Source organism: Cololabis saira, chromosome 16 (assembly GCF_033807715.1).
Source record: "Cololabis saira isolate AMF1-May2022 chromosome 16, fColSai1.1, whole genome shotgun sequence".
Classification (NCBI taxonomy): Eukaryota; Metazoa; Chordata; class Actinopteri; order Beloniformes; family Belonidae; genus Cololabis; species Cololabis saira.
This window is the reverse complement of record NC_084602.1, coordinates 36,509,892-36,531,995: the sequence shown is the minus strand read 5'-3', so window position 1 is coordinate 36,531,995 and position 22,104 is coordinate 36,509,892. Positions and strand designations below refer to the sequence as shown.

General features: G+C 40.3%; 1 protein-coding gene across 2 annotated transcripts in view; it reads right to left on the bottom strand.

Annotated features, from left to right (window-relative positions):
• slc8a3 (solute carrier family 8 member 3) overlaps window positions 1-22,104 on the bottom strand; it is a 143,629-nt gene that overhangs the window by 31,882 nt on the left and 89,643 nt on the right. The gene's annotated exons all lie outside the window — the stretch shown is intronic.

Genomic DNA, 22,104 nt, shown 5'->3' with positions numbered 1-22,104 from the left:
GGATGTGTTTTCAGGTGGTGCAGACGAAGCTACGTGGGGTCTGAATGTTTGTTACGAAGCCTTTTACAATGTCTACTGAAATAAAAATAAGTGATTGAGCTGCTCTCACGTTTATGTTTCTCCATAGCTGAGTGTTGCCATGCAAAGATCCAAACATCTGCACAACTTCTAAATCTAGGGGTGTAACGATACACTAATCTCACGATACGGTACGATACACGATATTGAGGTCACAATAACGAAACGATATTATAGGTGTATTTTTTTAACAACCTTGAATGAGGAACATATGACTGGAAAAAATGTATTTTATTTGAAAGACACAAAATACAAAACAATGCTGTGCATTTGCCCTATTGTTACAGTTTGTAATGCTTTATAACTGTTTAAGTTTTAAAGAGAAAGCCAGGCCAACCATTTTCCACAAACTGAACTAAAAGTAAATGTCAGGTTTGCATTATGCATCTTCAGTTTCATACAAGTACAAATATTTAGACACAAACTGAATAGTTTCTCTCATGTATGATTTGACTTTTTCTTTTCCAGAAATTTAACAACTAAAATTAAATAAATAAATAAAAGTAAATAAATACATACAATTTTACATCATAAAACAGATTGATTCATGTTCACCTTATAAGTGTAAGAGGAGATTTATTTTTGTTAAGAAGGTTATTTTGGTAATTCAGGGTTCATTATTTTATGAATATATTCTTTATATTCTGGTGTAAATCAGGGACTATAATGACACTAGTCAGTTTATCTGTAGTGATTAGTCTGTTTTAGATTGGGCGGAGTGATACGCCACAGTACGGCACTAGGTGCTGTGTTGATGTTCTAAAATCCTACGCTGTTGAGGGACAGTAAAGTACACTGGAACTCAGCAGAAGTTTCCCCGTGTTTATCCTACTCACCACCCCAAAAAGGTTTAATTTAATAAGGTATGGCTTAACTCTACACCAGCCTTACATAAGTAAAAGTTCAGAGCTCAAAACGGGGATTCCAAAACGGTACTAGTTTCTTCTGAGCGGAGGAAGATTTTGGTCCGCGGGTCGAGGCGCGGTCGGATGCGCGTTACTAGTCAACACAATAGATTAATATTAATAACCCAATATCGCGATACAGTTTGTCACCTCCACGACACGTTTCGTGACGTTTTTGTATCGCAAAATTTGGTGGCACGATATATTGTTACACCCCTAATATTTACACACTTTTTTAGATTCTACCAACGCATGTTCTTTCAAAAATGGGGGGTAAAAAAAGTATTATCAGGACGTATTAATGAGCTTTTCATTTGGTCACTACCCACAATTCATTATCGTAGGCTTCGAACCGGAACTGAACCTCGTAGCTCAGTTACACCAACAGGATCACATCGTCTGCAAAAAGCATGAACTAAATCCTGCGGCTATGAAAACCGAACTTAGATCGTAGAGAAATTCTGTCCATAAAAGTTACAAACGGAACTGGTGACAAAGTGCAGCCCTGTCGGCGTCCAACTAGCACCCAAGTCTGACTCGCTGCCGCTTAAATAGAACAAACTAATTTGGAAGTTTGTGACTTTTCTTTATTTTTTCTAAACTTGATAACTCGACATGTCTAATGTTGTTTTCTCTAATCAAGCTCCGGATCCGTTATCAGTTAAAGCGACACTACGCAACTTTTCCACCTTAATATAATATTTCCAGAGTCATTGTGATGGTACATCAACTTCCAACAGGTTTAATGAACCTCTGTCATGATCTGAGGGGTCTGTATCACCTTCACTGGCACTATGTAACTTTGAGGAGCATGGTAGGAACCCTGCCACACTAAAAAACTACAAATTGTTACGACTTTGACTGCTTTACGGCACATACGTCACTTCCCCCTCGTTCCCGATTCGCAGTCGAGACGAAAATGGGCAGGGCTTGGAGCGCAGAGCTCTACAGAAGCTGGTAACCCGTTGCCGTTGCGGCTGCAGCATCTCCACATAACAGACGTGGGGAAAAGACCCAAATGGTTTAACTTTTCAACGGTTTCCTGCTCGGAGGCAGAACCACGCAGGCCAAGTATCTGATATAACAAAGTAAAAGAGTGAAAGAGTCGTTGGCTCGCTTTGGATCGCGGCTGTAACGACCAAACACACAGTAAAGCATGATTTATGGTTCTGCGTTAAATCGACGCAGACCCACGGCGTAGGGTGCGTGTCGCCGCGTACCCTACGCCGTAGGCTCTGCGTCGATTTAACGCAGCACCATAAACAGCCTTAAACCACAAACACTCACACAGACGGGTCGGATCAAAACACGGGTTTTATTCCCCACTTCTCCAGCTAAACGCAGTTGCTGGCCAGCTCTCTGCGGAGCAATTAACCCCAATCTTCAGATAAAACTAGTTTGTTGAGGAAAAAATATTAACTCTTATTTGTAGCTGCAGAGGAAAAAAATAATCTCACGAGGAAAACAAAAATATTGCTCACGCCTCTTCAACATAATATAGCAGTCAAAAAAAAAGAAAAGAGAAGTATGTTGTACTATTATACAAATTTATTGAAACACATGGCTCTTCAGTAGTGATTTCATATGTATCCAGACCGTTAATAATCATTGTTTTCTCCATATACTGCTCCCTGGCTTCCTTGTTTAAGGTATCCCGGTAAATTCCAGTTCCTTTCCAGCAGTTAAACATCTTTTTTTGCGTTCCTTCTGTTCACTTGGTGAAACAGAAAAGCGTCCTGTCTTCTCTCATCAAAACAAATGCAGCGACGGGACAGGAGTTTTCCGGCAGTACGTGCTGGTGCTCATGGGAAACGTAGTGTTCTTTCTGGTAAAGCAATACCGCTTTTGTCCACAAGATGCCGCCAAACTCAGAAAAGCTGAAAGTTACGTTGTGCTGCTTTAAATTAGACGTTATTACATCAGGTTTACCTGCACTTAACATTAAACTGAAAATAATGGCAGAGTCCCAATTATCCGCCTGGTGCAGCTAAATATTTTTTATAGTAAGCACCTTTCCCAAATCGGAGGTGTCTTCAGTATTCACATTCATTACTCAGGTAGAAGTATAGATACTAGAGTTTAAAAATACTCCTGTAGAAGGTGAAGTATCAACTCAAGTTTTACTCAAGTAAAAGTATAAAAGTACTGGTTTCAAAACTACTTAAAGTATAAAAGTAAAAGTAATGTAAGGGGGAAAAAGCCATTAAGGACAAAAGCCATTGAAAATGAATGCATCTTAGTATAATGCAAATATATTAAAGAAGCATATATGTGTACTATTGAGCATTAACATGTGTTTCAGAGAGCAGGAGATATGATGACTAGTTGCCTATAAGTATTGTAATGGTGCAAAAAGTCAAACTTCAGAGGCATGTTATCATTTATCCTAACCTTTATTGGAATGTACATCCAAGTTTAGTTGCAGGAATCTGAGGGAACGGATGTAAGAACAAAACTGGACAAGAACATCTGAAACAACCACAACCAAATTCACTCTATCCGGATGGAGCAATTTAACTGGATAGTTTTTATTTAAAGGCCGAAATGAAATAGAGTAATGAGGCTGTTTTTAAAATGTAAGGAGTAAAAAGTACAGATAATTGCGTGAAAATGTAAGGAGTAAAAGTAAAAAGTCGTAATAATTACTCCAGTGAAGTATAGATAACCAAAATTTCTACTTAAGTAAGGTAACGAAGTATTTGTACTTCGTTACTTGACACCTCTGTACGTCACAACGCCTGCATTCAGGGCTTATCCATCACAAGAGGGACTGAACCGTCTGCATCCCTCGCTCCCAGGGATGTGGTGGACCGTCATCATCGGGGGAACATCAGGAAACAAATGGGTTTTTCCTGCTCGCTGGGCGTTGCCAAGCACCTAAGATGCATGTTCTCCCAACGCGGAGCTGATTACGGCGTCGGGGGCTGGAGAAGGTCAACACCGGCGGTTAGCGGCACGGCTTGTCCATATTTCCCCGATGAGAGCAGCCTCTCAGGGACGACGACGCCTCCTTCAGATCCTCATCACAGATGCAAAGAGACTCCCCCTCCACCTCCTCATGTCCTTCATCTGTAGCTCGTCCCGGCCGCCTCTCGCCAGACTGTTTTCATGCTCAGACTGAACCCCCCCCACCAGCTCTCCCTCTCTGCCTCTTCCAGCCACAGATTCAACACTTCAATTTTAATCCATTACACCTAGAGCCCCTGGCGGAGCACGGTATCCATGGTAACCGTTACTAGACAACAGCGTCGCTGTGCCGGCGTCTAGGAGATGAACCGAGGGGACGGGGGGACGCTTTGACATAAACGCTCTCACCGTCCGGTAAGTGACGGGTTTGGTGCTTCAACCGCAAAACTTAAAGATAAACTGCTGTTCAAAGACAAAATAAAACCTATTTGTTTGACGGTTGCAGCGTAACGACTGGATATAAGTTCATGACAGTCAAGCAATGTTCTATCAGGGTGTCTACAGGTTTGACCAAGTTAAATTTAAGACTTTTAATACTATTTTGAAATTCAATTTAAAACCAAAAAATCCAATCTTGAGGTTGAGGTTGCCAGATCTGGCAGGTTCCAGCCCAAACTCAATGTAAAACCCGCCGAAATGATGAAAAATCAGACCAAATCATACAGTCTCTATGTTAAAACCGTAAATTATTAAATGCGTAATAAATTTCAAGCTTCACAACACCAATAAATAGCCAAAGAAAGTTCAGGCTCCAAACAAAAACCAAAATTAAATTGAGTAGATTAAAGCAAATAAAACATCAGTGAATTTATTGTGTACGTTTCTACTTTTCTCTGCCATAATGGAAACTTTTTTCTTAATAATTTCTCCTAAATAGTTTGTAAAAACCAGGAATAGCTGCCCAAATATATATTTTTCACACCAATTGGGCTGAAACTTGCCCAACCTGGCAACACAGATTTAGAATCTCCGCAGGATATTCACTGCAAAAACTCGAAATCTTACCAGGAATATTTGTCTTATTTCTAGTTAAAATGTCTCGTTTTTAGTAAAAAAATCTCATTACACTTAAAACAACAGTCATTACCAGAAAAATATACAATTTTCACCTGTTTCAAGTAAATTTTCACTTGAAATAAGTAGAAAAATCTGCCAGTGGGACAAGATTTATCTTCTCTTTACAAGCAAAAAAACCTAAAGAGGGTATATTATAATGTATAATTATAATGTAGTTAGTTATTATAAATACTTGTTAATAAATGATTAGTGAATGTGGGTAGGATTAAATAAGTTTACACTTCTTCCTACTCCTTTTTGCACATGTAAATTAAGATATTAAATGTTAAAGTATGAAATTCTTTGTTTTGTTGTTTTTGTTTTTTTGTTTGCTTTGTTTTGTTTTCTTATCTTTTCTTTAATTGTTGACTTTTACATGTACAAAATAAAAATCAAATCAAATCAATTCTTCCGCAGGTCTCAGCCACGGCCCCGCGGTTGCTGGTTCTGCCTTATACCATAACCTTGTTATTGCTTTTTTACTTGCCGATAGCAGAACTTTAACAAGATATTCATCCACTTTTTGTATTATATCTTGTGTCAAATTTCCCAAATAAAGTATCTTACAAGATTTGGGAATCTCGTATCGTATTATTTTTCTTAAACCCCACCATATTTTATTCCAATATCCTATTATCTTCTGGAAACACCAGAAAATCTGCCTCTGGGCCACATCCATGTGTCCACAAAGTTTCCAGCACGGCTGATGGTTACAGACAGTTTCTTTCATAATGTTTGGAGTTATAAAAAATCTGACTATATTTTTCCAATTGAATTCTCTCCAGATCCTGGAGCTAGTGGCCGTGCACTGCGTTTTACAAATATTAAACTATTCCTCCTCAGTTACTTTTTCCCATTTTTCCTTGATGCATTATTATGATGGAAAACAGGAAAACCTTGCAAACCTGCATCCAGACTAACGGACTTCATGATTGCAAAATAATCTTAATTTAAATCCGTCTCCTGTGCACTGGGGGGGGGGTCGACTCTCCTGCCACATTATGCAAATCCCTCTCAGATTCCTGTAATTATTTAGTCGTCTGTATTCACAGTGACGCTCGTGCACTTTGAGGATAAGCCGAGTGAATCCAGACACTCTGCTGACACCGGAGGGTTTTAAGGGATGTGAGACGGGTTCCAACGGCAGGTGGGAAACGTGCAGCGCAGATAATTCACCCGGACAGACGAGCACGGAGGAGACGCTGATGTCACGGCTCGGATGAAGAGATACAGCGTTAACAGACGGATGTACGACGTGAGGATGTCGGTATAGAGGGAATGACGTCACAGATGCGACTTCACAGCGAAAGACTGAGTGTCAGAAAGACTGAGTGTCAGAAAGACTGAGTGGCAGCGTAAACTTTCAGTTTGAGCAACTGGAAAACATCTAAAATGGGAAAGAGCTGTTGTGCGATCGACTGTACTCATAGATTTAGCAAGAAATCAGAGTTATCGTTTTACAGACTGCCGAAAAATAAGCTTAAGAGAGACAAATGGATCGCTGCAATTCTCAGAAACAACTGGATTCCAGACACCAAAACGTGGATTTGTGGTTCCCATTTTGTACCAGGTAATGTTGGATTTTTGGGTAGCTAACGTTAAACGGTCAAATCATAAAGTTCGGTGTCTTCATCACTTTAATTTCTACAACAAATCCTGCCTTGAAGTTGGACCAAGCGTCAGGACTTTTGTAAGCCTTCAAGCTTTGCTTCGTCTATTTCCCCGACGTAGAAATTAAGTACATATATCGTTCCTTATCGCCCGTCTACATCCCTTTTTTAATTTTCTCATCAGCCACCAGGTTTATGAACATCCGCACAGAGTTGGATCACCAAACAGACGTTTGCGCTTTATAATAAAATCGCTGCGAGCTGTGAGTCGCTCTCGCGCTGACTCCCGCTTCCTGATTCAAACGTCTGACGGCCCCTCGACCAATCAGTGGCACGGAGGGTGGTGACGTCAGATATAGTGCCGGCTCAGCCCAGTTAGAACCTCGGCAGAATGGTTACAGAAAAAGTATCTGGTGGGCACGGCTCCACCTGCCTCAGCCCGTAGTGGAAAAGCACAAGACGGGGGCGTGGCGGGTAGAAGCACGCTGAGGTGGTACTAGTGGAAAAGGGCCATAACAGTTTGGACGTGGAATTGCATCCATCCTTTGACCTGACGGGACAGATGATTGACAGGACGGGGGTCCAGGCCCCTCGCTGGCTCCAGGATGAAGCTGTGCTGCATATCTGCTTCCCATATTAAACACGGCACCAAAACCAACATCGGTCTCAGGTAGAACCGACCTTCAGCCCTCAGATGACGAATGTTCAGCCCAAAAGAAGTTTCCTTTAGTCCATCTCCAGCCCAGACGACACATGCACCCAGTACTGGAGTTGAGGGGGGATGAGGGGGATAGCATCCCCCCTAAAATAAAAACGGTCCAAATCATCCCCCCTGTAAAACTGCCACCCCCCCTTTCCATCCCTTATGTAATTTCATCAATTAATGTGGTTTTACTGCTATTTCAACATTTAGAGTCATCACCAGAAAAATAACTTATTTGACAATTTTCACCTGTTTCAAGTAAATTTTCACTTGAAATAAGTAGAAAAATCTGCCAGTGGGACAAGATTTATCTTCTCATTACAAGCAAAAAATCTTGTTCCACTGGCAGATTTTCTACTTATTTTAAGTGAAAATCTACTTGAAACAGGTGAAAATTGTTGTTTTTTCCAGTGATGACTCTTGTTTTAAGTGTAATGAGATTTTTTTACTAAAATGAGACATTTTAACTAGAAATAAGACCAATATTCTTGTTAAGATTGTGAGTTTTTGCAGTGATCCATGTTACTTATCCTGTGAAGGACAGAGTCATATTGATAAGTTCAGAAAAGTGTTTTTTATTGTTGTGTTTTGATGTATTTGATGTAAGCCCAGTGGATATTTAAAGCTTACAGAAGGCTGCATTTAACTGCTGCTATGTCATTCCTGCAGTATTTCTGCATCTGTTTTGGTCACTGCTATTATTTGTAATATATTATATTATTTGTAATCAGCACAAATTATCTGTCCCCATATGATAAAATCCACCATCCCCCCTGAATTATTTTTACAACTCGAGTAAACAAGGTCGTGTCTGGCCCACATGATACCGGCAAACGCCGTCAATTCAGCCATAACCGCCAAACACAGCCCTCGATGTGCCTGCGATCTGTTTATATTCCCAGCATGCAGCGGGGCTGCTTAGGTTTCCAGACGACCTCCATCATCTCCCTGGGGTGAGTTTTAGGGTCTCGCCTGAGTCGTCCTTCAACAGGTGGCGAGGTCGCGGCGAGGTCGCGGCGACAGCTGCTCGCCGTCGCTCGGGATCGAGGCCGCGGCTCGAGAGGCGGCCGGAGCGGCAGGTACCAGGAAGTTAGCGGTGCGTCATTAGCAGTGCTAATGAGGACGGCTCGGCGGGAGCTCCCATTGGCTGATGATTCAGGTTCAATTATTACAGAATAATCCTCCTTCTCATTTCACAAGCAGGCGGCACATTTAAAATACTGGACGAGACGACGACTTCACACTACATTACCCACAATGCAGTGCACACACTAGCATAGCAATGTTGGCCCGAGCCCGGTGCAGTCTTTACATGAAGAGTGAAGAGAGAGACGTTGCAGACGCAGCGTCAGCGAGCCGTCAGCAAGCTAGCAAGATTTGAAAGTGGCACCTCCTCTAAGCCCCCCCCTCTTCCCCCCTCCTAGCTTAAATCATGTAAAAACCCTAACCGAAAATCCGAATGAAACGGATTGCTCCAGGACCAGAGGCTTGGCAGGGGGGCAGGGGGGGAAAGAACCAATCAGATGCCTTCATGCCGCCCCCCCCCCTCTGCCACGGACCCCCAGTATGTAGTTATTATGTAGTTATTTCCAGAGCGGCTCGGTCCCGCTGTGTGTGAGAGCGGGGAGCAGAGCGGTCCGGGCTGCTGCTGCAGGACTCTCCGCCCAGCAGCAGCAGCCCGCAGGGACACGTGCAGCCACATTGAAGCTCCGCAGCAGCTCCGGAAGCAGTATGGGGGTCCGTGGGGACGGAAACGTTTCCATCCCGGCGAGAGGGGAGAGCGGAGAGCGGGTGGTGGTGCGCTGCAGGCTCCAGAGCCACGGCTACGGCGTACCCTACGGTGTAGACGACGTAGCCGTGGCTCTAGACCCTGCAGCGCATCACCACCCGCTCTCCGCTCTCCCCTCTTGCCGGGATGGAGACGCCGGTGGGCAGGATACACGTTTGCCCCCCCCCCCCCCTAAAACCAGCCTCGCTTACAGGTGAATGAGACATGGGGTAGTTTAGTTGAAAATGTGCTGTCTAAAATGTCATGGAAATCGACTCCTGCAAATGTGCGTTCCCCAAAGTTTGGGGGGGCGTGGCTTTGGACGGAGAGCTGAGGGGAGGGGGAGGAGGGGGCGGAGCTTAGAGGAGGCGCCACTTTCAAATCTCGCTAGCTCTCCAACATCAAGGACACTACCTTTAAAGAATCCGTCCAGTGTGAGGAAATATCTGCAAGTCCTTGACAATCAAACAAAGTGATCAGGAAAGACCAAGACCAACAGCCCCAAACGACCCCAGTCCCACTGCTGCTCCTTCAGGGGTTATGGTTGCTTTGTTAAATGCAGGTCGTAATGCTTTCACAGCTTCTGAGGAAAGTTGAAAAGCCACCAGGACAATACATGATTGTATACAGTTTTAGGATAGGGGGGCGTTTCATTCGTACTTCTTACCTAAAAATATTGAAATGAACTGAATTTGAACCAGTTCAAAGTGAAAATGGTGAACTATGAACGTGAACTATTCATTTTTAAACTATGTGAACTGAACTTTGAACTAGTTCATGAGGAGTAGGAAGTTGCACGACACTGTCTGAGGTGCAGATTAAGATATCAACCTCAGATTAATTGAAGCTCCCACGAAATGCGTCATTTGATCAGCAGGTGACTTTACTTTTTTATGTAATGCTCAAATTGAACGAATACTTAATCCGCGCGGCTGTTGCAGAGAACTCTGCACGCCGCGGGAGCTTCTGCTGTTCAATCAAGCAAATGGCAACATAATCCACCCGACACACGGCTAAAGATGTCACATCAGAAGTGGGTTTTTTTTGTTTAATCTCAATGAGCTGTAAAACTGATTAATACGACGGCGTCTTCTGGAGCTTCTGACGCCGGTATCGTCCCAGTAAAGCCGCTCAAAGTGATGATACTGGTACTACTGGATGAATATGTACATCAGTCTACAGTACGCATACTGTACACACCCGTATTTGTCCAGGGGCCAGAGCCCAAAGTTTCACTGGTCAGCACCACTCAAGGTGACCAAACTTAATTATGATTTTTGAAAATATCCATGTCTGTAGATGATATTTTGGTATGATAACCTTCCTGAGTGGCAGCTGGATCAGAGTTATCAGCTCATGAAGTTCAGAAAATTACATTTTAGCTGCTGCTGCATATCCTGGTTTAGATTCATGTACAGGAAATCTGTCAATGTTTCACAATATTGTCTTTGGTATCATTTCAAAGGGGACATTTTAAGCATTCATTCAAGCTAAGATGTGAATCTTTCTGACCAACATTGAGGTCAATGCAGCTCTTTAAACTATAAACAACACAACATTTTTACACAATTTTCGCCTAAATGATATACTATCTTTTATCCCTGTGTCAACTAGGAACAACAGAGACACAAAATACAAAAACTGGAATACTCACAGGACCATAAGGATTCAGGAAATGTATAATATCCCTCTACTATATTATTGTTACCGGTCATTGTGAGCCTTAAACTAGAAGAGCATCATTAGGCTCCTATGAAACTATAACAGCCACAAACAGGTCATTATCATCAAATACACGACATAAAGGACATAACAATGAGATAAGGAACCAGCTTAGTTTTATAAACATTAGAACACAAAATACAAAAAATACAAAAAAAAAAATATATAAAATTTGTGAATACTCACAGGACCATAAGGATTCAGGAAATGTATAATACGCCCAATTTAGAATCATCAATTAACCTGAAGGGGGTGGTAACTTCATGAGCTGATAACTATGATCCAGCTGCCACTCAGGAAGGTTATTATACCAAAATATCATCTATAGTAGGGATGGGCGGTATGGACTAAAAAATGTATCCCGATAACGATAAGAATGACGATAAAAAAAATACCAATTCAACTCCACCTTTTCTACTATAAATCTATCACGCTCTCAGATTCCGCCATGTTTGTTACACAAAAACCTCACTGTTAAAATTTACCAGCATTTCACAATAATTAACAGCATTATTTCACAGTAACTTGTTGTAATTAGGTTTCCCTGTAATATCCCAATGAATACCTGTAAAAAGTACAGTATCCTTGGATTTTACAGTATTTAACTCTTGTTTTACAGTAAAATCCTGCAATCTAAAACCTGCTGTTATATCACAACAAGGTCTGTAATATCACAGCAACACAGTAAAAAATGCAAGGATTTCACAGCATTAAACAGTATTATTACAGTGAAATATTGTGTTGAAATGCACCCTGGGAAGTCACATGACCTAACCGAACTACTATTTTGAACTGAAGGCGCCATATCCCACATTTCTCTTCTGGGCTGAATGGAGAAGGTAAGCAGCATGCATGTTTGCAGCACTTACACCCATGTTATTTTAATATGATAATAATATTTACTTTCAAATGAACGTTTATTGCATGACACAGTTCATATTTTGTTACCAAGGGCCCGAAATTGTTTAAAGTTCTCTTACAGCATTTGCTAATAGTAGTAAGGTTAGTAATGACGAGAGTTTAGGTATAATTTTTCATGTCACTATCACCGTTTAGACAAATGTAGTGTTTGTAAAGTTTATAAAACCAATGATGGGACAAAAATTACTAGTTATGTGTGCACATTTTTGTAATTAGTCAAGGTTATCATAGATTAGCCAGGCTAACAGTTAGCTGTTTAACTTTAATGACTTAGTGATTCAAACGGTCCATGAAAAAATATTTTTCCAGCGGATATCTTAGTTACAACGTTGTACGTTGTACGTTGTACTAACGTTGTACTAACGTTGTTAGTTACCCTGTGATGCCCACTTCTAGGTGTGTCAGGTGGGGCCCAGCAGATTTGCCAGAGGGGGAGACCGAGGCAACGTTGGAGAATATGAAGAGGGATATGCTGAACATCTACTCAGGCATGCCATCTACTGTCTTTTTGGGTCATTTTGTTTAGACTTTAGTAATTGGTCAAGATCTGAACATTGTGTGTGTTGGGTGGCTACAAGACCAAATTGTTACTTGGGTACTAACAATGCATTTGTATGTCTGTAAAAACAGAGGAAGGAATGAATGGAGCAGAGAGAGCAGAACCAATGATGGAAAAGACATACATCATCCTGCGGAAATACCTTAACAAAGAGCCTGCTGCAGCAATGTCTGAGATCAAACAGGAGTGGCCATTTCTCTTCTCTCAGAAATGCCTATTCTCACACTTTGGCCTCCTGATGGACGTCGATGTCCTTCAGAAGCTACAGGAGAAAATTAGTCGACGGGGACAGACCATCCTGGATTACTGTGCAACACTGGACAACCCCAAGATCCATGATGTCCTGGCCTGCTATGATCCAGACTCTGACAAGGCTGCCTGCATCCTGCTGCTCCTAATGTTGTACTTCAAAGAACCGAAAGAGAGTTTGATGCTTGAAGTTGATGTAAGATTTTTTATTCAAATATTTAAAATGCAAAATGAGTTATTACATTATCAACATTTACCTTGTATGATATGCTACCTCTGACCAATGAACAATATTCATCCTTTATCCTAAATCCATGCCATTGTGTGTTACTATGTTACAGCCATGTGCCACTTCTGTGGACGTCAATACTTCAGAGCTCCCCAGCACCCCCTGCTTGATCATTCAAGGTAATGTTTATTTCATGTAGTATCGACATTTCTAACAAATTATTTTGTTTTCATTCTAGAAATCTACCCGATCACAATAAATAATAATTATTATAAGAATTACATTTGTATAGCCCTTTTTATCTGAAGCAGATCGCAAAGTGCTCATAACACATAATGTTGTATCTGTTCATTTCAGGTGACACGATGAAGCCCTCTGGATGGCTTATATCCATCGAGGGACATGTCGTGATGGGCCCACACCCTTTCTTTTTGCACGGAGTAGCTGCTTTCTTCAGCAGCTATTACGTCTTCAACCTTGAGTATCCTGCCACTGGATCATCAACGCTGGAGTTCATTCAAAGGTATTTTATAAAGATCACATTTAATCTTCTAATTCACATTATAGTACAGGCTTCCAACTTAATGATTGTCTTGAGGTCTAAAATGCTGACAAACGAGGTACCTGAGGCTAGCCTGGTGAGACTATCCTGATCTCGCAAACTCATATTCAGTTTCACTCTGCAGATCAGTATGGGTATCTACACGTTATGCTGACAAATACCTGCTGGTCCAATCACAGCTGTTTATTCTGTTTTGGGGCAGGCGATGTGATTCGAAACGTCTATTGCAAAATGTGAATGTATTGAATGAAGTAGAGGAAATTTTCTTTAAAAGCAGAACAAAATCCTCTCAGACCCTTAATTGACAAGGATGTATTTGTCATACTTTGAACAGGGTTTAGTTTAATTTACTAACTGGTCAATTGCGTGAAGACGCATTTCAGTGGCGGCGCACGTTGATATGGCCTCTCATCAACCACTTGGCTACAACAAATTATGGTGACAGGAAGGTCTAACAAGTTTGGATTATAAATCTAGCAGGGTTTGATGTGGGAAAAGGCACAGGTGAACACCTTGATAAATGTTGCCTGCAATACATATTGTAAGTCTGTTTTAAAACTGAAACTATCTTTGCTTATTAACAGGTGCTTCCTGGGCATCAATCCTGAAAGAGGCTCAAAGACCAAGAAGCGGACAACAATGAACCCTCATGTGAGCACCCTTTGGAGGAAACTTGTTGACTTTGAGTGGGCATCATAGTATTTTTTGCAGCAGTAGTTGTCAGGCTCAGTTTTGAGTAGCCTCGTTCTTTATGTAATTTTTTTTAAAGACAACTTTGCACTACAAGATTTTTACACAATGCTGTTGCGTGTGGACTCATTATAATGTTTGAGACTGAGAAGAGCGCCTGACTCCTTTACGACATCGCTTCATCGCTCTCCCTTCCTCTCTTATCCTGCCATGAAGGCCTCATGCCCATCCTGTCCATTACTGTTTTTGTGACACAGCTAGTTAAATAATTGAGTTGTGAGACAGGTAGTTGAATTGCAAGTTTGCACAATTTCTCTGCATTTTAAGGTGGCTTTTATGACTAGAAATTCAACTTTCTAGTCATAAAAGCCATCTTAAAATGCAGAAAATAAAGTTCTTGGCATCTGCTGTATTCATATTGTACATATTGTTCTGTAGTGCTGTACAATATTATTAAATATGCCATTGGGCTAACATTGACTTTACCTCAGAGTTGTTTGTTTACAATGTTTGTAAATTCACAGTAAATGGAAGCTTCTGCATTACTTTTACAGTAAATTACTGAACAATTTTAGCATGACTTCCACAGTATACATTGTAAATTCACAGTAAATTATTGTCAACTTGTACATTACTTTCACAGTACACAATGTAAAAGTACAGGGCCTTGTTGTAATGATGTACAGCAAAAGGTTGTAATTCTCCAGTAATGTACTGTAATATCACAGTAATTGCTTTGTCATTGAAGCTGTAAAGTTACAGTATTCAGTTGTGTTATTACAACAATGCATTGTAATCTCACAGATATAAATTACAGTAAATTTCTGTGAGTATATTTCACAGTATATTGCTGTAATCCTTACTGTGAAATTAATGCAAAATGTATCCAATTATTTACTGTAAGTTCACAACAAAAAAATTTACAGCTCATCAACAGGAATTTATCTTTCTTTCTTTCTTTCTTTCTTTCTTTCTTTCTTTCTTTCTTTCTTTCTTTCTTTCTTTCTTTCTTTCTTTCTTTCTTTCTTTCTTTCTTTCTTTCTTTCTTTCTTTCATGCTCATATCTTTCTTTCTTTCACGCTCATTTCTTTCTTTCTTTCTTTCACGCTCATTCCTTCCTTCCTTCCTTCCTTCCTTCCTTCCTTCCTTCCTTCCTTCCTTCCTTCCTTCCTTCCTTCCTTCCTTCCTTCCTTCCTTCCTTCCTTCCTTCCTTCCTTCCTTCCTTCCTTCCTTCCTTCCTTCCTTCCTTCCTTCCTTCCTTCCTTCCTTCCTTCCTTCCTTCCTTCACGTACATTGTGCATGGATTTAACGCAGAATCATAAATCAGCTTTACACAAAAACTTCATCAACAGGAATTTATCGTTTTTATCGCGAGATGAAAAATTCTTACCGTGGGGAATTTTTTTGACGGTTTATCGTGAATGGTAAAATATCACCCATTCCTACTCTATAGACATGGATCTTTTAAAAAATCATACCCGTCGACCTGCCGTGAGATCCCGTAACGGCTGGTGGGGCCGCCGATAAGCAAATCGAGTTTTTGTCTCGGCCCAATTAGGCGGCTAATTAATTCGATAAAAGTCATTTAAGACTTCCTCCAGGCCCGGGATTGAGCACCGGGCTTTTTCAGCCCTTTCAACGGCCGTGAAGTCTCCAAAGGGGAGCGACGCAGTAAAGACGGCATCCGTCCTCATCAAGGCTGCAGATTATAATCTGAACAGAAACCTAAATTGTCTAAATTGGTTCCAGTTCACGTTGGGGATTGAGCTGAAAAGAGTTTTTAAATCTTTTTTTAGTCATCAGACTGCAGACGCACCCCAGAGGTCCAAACAGCTGTAGCGGTACTATGTCTTATTTATTCTTTATCCCACACTGTGTAATTCAAGGCCCAGCATCAGGCATTTAAATGGGACGCATGTTTATAACCAGACCGACCTCAGAGACCAGAGGTGGGTAGTAACGAGTTACATTTACTCCGTTACATTTACTTGAGTAAGTTTTGGGAAATGTTGTACTTTTAGGAGTAGTTTTGAATCACTATACTTTTTACTTTTACTTGAGTAGATTTGTGAAGAAGAAACTGTTCCTCTTACTCCGCTACATTAGGCTACGTTGAGCTGTTACTTTTCTTTTATCCCTTTTATCCACGTACGCGTCAATCTCATGACATTACTGAGTGATTCTTCATTTACACAGACTCAAACACACACAGAGTTTCTATGAGTTCATGGGTTTGTTCTAGTTCTGCCTGGTTAAAAAAGAAAAGTACAAAGGCTTGAAATTTTGTGCTACTTGTGCTTAATTTATTTTTTTATTGTTATTTTTTTATTTATTTTATTATTTATTAAAGTACTTGAATTTACTTTAAGATTATTTTAATTAAAGCCATTTTTTTATTATTTATTAATTTTAATTTATTTTATTATTTTATTGATTTAATTTGCCTGAAGATGATTATTTTGTACTTTTGTCTGTTTGAATGGTTAAATCAGACATTACTCAACAGTTACTCAGTACTTGAGTAGTTTTTTCACCAAGTACTTTTTTACTTTAACTCAAGTAATTATTTGGATGACTACTTTTTACTTCAACTTGAGTCATATTATTCTGAAGTAACAATACTTTTACTTGAGTACAATTTTTGGCTCCTCCACCCAGCTCTGTCAGAGACACATGTTAATAACCGGACTAACCTCAAGGACGCATGTTAATAACCGGCCCGACCTCGGAGACGCATGCGGCCCTCAACTCTGGCTAATAGATTGTAATGAGTACAAAGGTCAGGAGCTCCTGTTTCTATCACGCTGGAAATGTCAGACATAATTCATGACGTGATGAGATGGAGGAAAACAAAGTGGTTATGTTATGATTCACGCAGCGAACCAGACTGCAGGGCACGGCTCTGGAAAGTAGAGTCACGAGCTTCGTCAAGGTGGGTCACACGACGGGGAGGGAGCACGGAGCTGTAAGAGAGCCGTCAGGGCCGCGCTGACACAAGCCTGAAGGATAATTCAGGGGTAAAAAGTACCAAAAAAAGATGTTTTTATTATCATTTTACTGATTTAGGCTTAATTTTGTGCATTTCTACAGCCGCCCATAATATTTGACGAATCCTTTTAAAATGTTTATTTTGAGACCTGATCAAGACGGTTGTTCTCCATACGTCTCTTCATCAGCACCTTCCTGTTTTTACTGCAGATTATTGAGAGTAAATGTGAGCGTTCGTGTCTAAGATTTCAGAAAACGAGCCGGCTGCGCTGGAACGGCAGCAACGTGACGTGACCTCAGATGCTCCGGGAGCTCGCTGGGAAAACAGCGCCGGCCGTGATGAAAATGGAGGATGGCAGGATGGGAGGTGCATCACTGCAGGGGGGGTGGAGATTAAATCCCTTAAATGCATGTACAAAAACACTGACACATTTAGTCACGAACGATGATATGAGGCTGGCATCACAAGAACGTTCATTAAGCTTCCTCCGGGGTTCCTGCTCAGTTTCACTGCCACGTGGAGGAAAACGCTCCAACAAGCGCTCGTACTCAGTGCGTTTACATGGGAAGTTTAATTCCTCTTTAATTCAGAATTAAAATGAAATCAGATTTAAAATGAGTAAAAATTACCATGTAAACACTTAATTCCAAATGAAAAAGGCCATTCCGAATTAAACTTAATTCCGAAGTAAGTGGCTGGTTTATTCCCATTTTAAATCTGAATAGAATAATTCCCCTATTGTGTATACCAGGGGTCGGCAACCCAAAATGTTGAAAGAGCCATATTAGACCAAAAACACAAAAAACAAATATGTCTGGAGCCGCAAAAAATGAAAAGTCTTGTATAAGCCTTAGAATGAAGGCAAATGTTGAGAAAAAAGTTGAAATCTCGAGAAAAAAGTCAAAATGTTTAGAAAAAAGTCGAAATGTTGAGAAAAAAGTCGAAATGTGGAGAAAAAAGTCGAAATGTCGAGAAAAAAGTCGAAATTTCGAGAAAAAGTCGAAATTTCGAGAAAAAGTCAAGAAAAAAGTCGAAATGTCGAGAAAAAAGTCGAAATGTCGAGAAAAAAGTCGAAATGTCGAGGAACAAGTCGAAATGTCGAGATTAATGTTGAAGTACAATTTCGAGAAAAAAAAAGTTGAAATGTCGAGAAAAAAGTCGAAATTTCGAGAAAAAGTCGAAATTTCGAGAAAAAGTCGAAATTTCGAGAAAATGTCAAGAAAAAAGTCAAAATGTCGAGAAAAAAGTCGAAATGTCGAGATTAAAAAGGAAAGGAAAAAGGACGAATAGAGAAAAAAAAGAAAAACGAAAAAAAGGAGAAAAAAATTTGAAAAAAATAAAAAAAGGGAAAAAAAGAAAAAGAGAAAAAAAAGGAAAAAAAACGTCAAACATTTTTTAAAAAGCTCCAGGAGCCACCAGGGCGGCGCTAAAGAGCCGCATGCGGCTCTAGAGCCGCGGGTTGACGACCCCTGATGTAAACAATCATTCCTCTTTAAATTAATTCCGGTCTTTCTTTCTGCTCGTTCCCTCGCCCGTCTGTCTCCATGACGCTTATATTCCACGCTGGGCTTGTTTTCCAAACAAAGTTTCAAGATGGCAGCACAAAGTAAACGGTGGTCAAGAGCAGAGACCCTTTATTTAATAAATAGCTTGGAGGACCTGGAAATAATTAAAAGAACAGATGGAAACAGGAAACATCAAAATTGTGAGCTTTTCAAAGTTGTAGCGGCTAAGTTTGTTTTTCTTCCGGTAGTTTAACTTCCGGTCCCCCCCCTATCCAATCAGAACCTTCCCAACCCCCAGACCTTAAGAGGAATTGGATAAAGCCAATCAAACGTGTTTTCCATGTAAACCTTAATTCGGAATTACTATTTCCATGTACATTTCCACTACTTTGAATGTAGTGGGAAATAATATATTTAATTAATATATTTGTTTCCCCTTAGTTGAATTTACTGAAATGAATGAAGTGACATGATATCAATAACAGGGAGCGTACCAAGACATGTTGCTGTCTTTAATGTATCCTGTCCTATATTTTGTTCATTATTATAAGTTCGTTGTTCAGGTGTGTGCGTGTGTGACAGACGTGCATCATGGGACAATTGTGAAATACAGAATAAATTGCGTTCCGTATTGGTTCAATACGGAATCCAACTTTTAATTCCCAATTACGTAACAATTCCGTATTTCGAGGGAAGGGTGGCAACCCTACCAACCACGTCCACGTCAAACCCAGCGGTAGGGCTGGGCGATATATCGAGATTTTAATATATATCGATATATTTTCAAACGCGATATGGTACGAGACAATATCGTTTATATCGATATAGCTTTTTTTTTTTTTTTTTTTATGATTTTGATATAGCTTATTTTGTGACAAATTAACTTGAATGTTTTATTTGAGATTTGCACAAAAGTTTTTGTTATTTGCACATCTGTCAACCTCGGTGGAAAAGTCTGCCTGTTACTGTCTACATTGTATTAATTGCACAGTGTATTTTAATTTAATTGTTATGCAGGAAAGGGATATTTGTTTTATTTTATTCAAGAAGCATTTTTATTCTATATATGCAGGCAGTTTATTTTTATTTCATTTGTTTTATACATGTTGATATTGTGCAGACCTCTGTTAATAAAGGAACCTGTGTGACATTTGGCACGAGGCTTTGCATTAAAACTGACTGTTTTTTTAAGGGTTTGCCTCAGAAAAAAATGCAGCTAACAGAGATGCTAACAGAGATGCTAACAGAGATGCTATGCTATAATGCTTTGGGGGAAACCCCAATTATGGCACAGAAAAAATATCAATATATATCGAGTATCGCCATTCAGCTAGAAAATATCGAGATATGACTTTTGGTCAATATCGCCCAGCCCTACCCAGCGGGGAGTCACTCTGTCTCTGTGAGCTGCAGGAGGGCGACGGTGGCCGTAAACAACTCCGGACCGACGGGTCGGGGTCACTGCCGACCTGATTGCTATCATCACTCAGCACCGTCCACAGTCAGAACTGCCAGGACCGGCTGACGCTTCGCCAGGACCAGAACCCGCCACGAGCACGGAGGAGGCTGATGCAACCGGCGAGCAACCAGCCTCAGACAAATCAACTCTTGATGAGAGTCGGATGTTTCCACCGCCGGAGAAAAGCAACGGCAGCCAGGAAAGTGGAGCGAGGCGTCTGAAGATGAGTCAAACAAAACTCATAGAATATTCATCTTCTGCTTCTCCGAAGCGGCTTTAATGAGGACACAAACAAACCCAATCAGGTCCAGATCAGCGGCGGCGAGCAGCGATGTAATTGCTGCGTTATATTAGGAGAACAGAGGAATTATCTTAATGGTTCGTGTCACTGCAACAGCAGCGTAACCCGGAAACGCAAGAGTCTGATCCAAATTACAGAAGCTTTTTCATTACCTCCTCATCACATATGGATCATTTACAACCTTCATCAAACTTTCATTACCGCCTGCATTTAACAAAGCAACCATAACCGTTGTCTTCGTTTTACAACGTGGGGTTTTCAATCCCCGAATAAAGTTTTGCACCACAGGGTTTGAAAGATGTGGATGAACCACGTTTATCTTACAACACTTTGTTAAGTTCAAAGTTCACAAATGAAGAAACACATTAACCTCCACGCCTGTAGGGGGAGACTCTGAGCTACTTCTAAGTAGATCCGTTCACTTCTGGAACAATCTAGAAACAACGTGAATCAACGAAATGCGGAAAAATAAATATGTTGTAAACTCAAATTAGAGTCTTCTGTATCTGGAATAAATGTATTCTTGAGTCTATAAGGTAACAATAATATAATAATAATAATAATAATAATAATAATAATAATAATAATAATAATAATAATAATAATAATAATAATAATACAATAAGATAACCTTGTTTGAATTGTAAAATAAGTTTGGCTAAATACAATCTTTGACTAAGACAAGACTAAAATGGTCCTGGACAATTCTGACTAAAATAAGAATGCAGGAGAAAAATACAAATTAAAGCTGCAAGCAGCGATGAACGGTCCTCCACACTTGTGCACGTTCAGGCTGCAGTGGAAGCTTGTATGACTTGATGTAGATTCTTCAGGCCTGGACATTTAGCAGATGAAACCACCCACGACTCTCTATATCAAACCATTCAAAAGTTATGGCAAAAAGTAGGAACTATCAGATATTGACCAATCAGATGAAGCTTTTTGGCCTCTATCGTCGCCACGGTAACGCTTTTGACTGAGAAAAGTAATGCGCATCGTCGCAGGATCGAGATGCACATTTTGATGTATAACACACTTGGGGCCACGTTACGGTTCAGGCAAAGATGCGGCCGAAGGAATGGCATAAATGTCACCAAAATGACACGATTAGTTCAAAATGGCCGACTTCCTGTTTGGTTTCGGCCATGGCGCCAGGAGACTTTTCTTTAAGTTGCGACATGATACAGGTGTGTACCGATTTTCATGCATGTACGTCAAACCGTATTGTGGGGCTTGAGGCACAAAGTTTTCTAGGGGGCGCTGTTGAGCCATTAGGCCACACCCATTAATGCAAACCATTGAATATCAAATTTTTCGCCAGGCCTGGCTTGCGTGCAAAATTTGGTGACTTTTGGGGCACGTTTAGGGGGGCAAAAAGGCCCTCATTTCATCAGAAAAATAAAAAAGAGGAAAAAAAGTCGAAATGTCAAAAAAAAAAAGTCGAAATGTCGAGATTAATGTTGTAGTACAATTTTGAGAAAAAAGTCGAAATGTTGAGAAAAAAGTACAAATTTCGTGAATAAAGTTGAAATGTTGAGAAAAAAGGCAAAATTTCGACTTTATTCTTGAAATTGTATTTCAACATTAATCTCGACATTTCGAGCGTACAAGTGCACAATAAAAAAAAATCTTTCCCTCTCAAATATTTTTTCTCCTGCATGGCCCTAATACTCTTCCGTGTCAAATATCCTACTGTACATATTGTAGATTGCCATACAGAAATAATATGATACTCAATGTAAATGTGTCATTGATTCCTGTTCTACTGTGCCTTACCCCCTAATAAAAATATTAAAAAAAGAAGAAGAAGAAGAAGTGCTCTGGAGGGAAA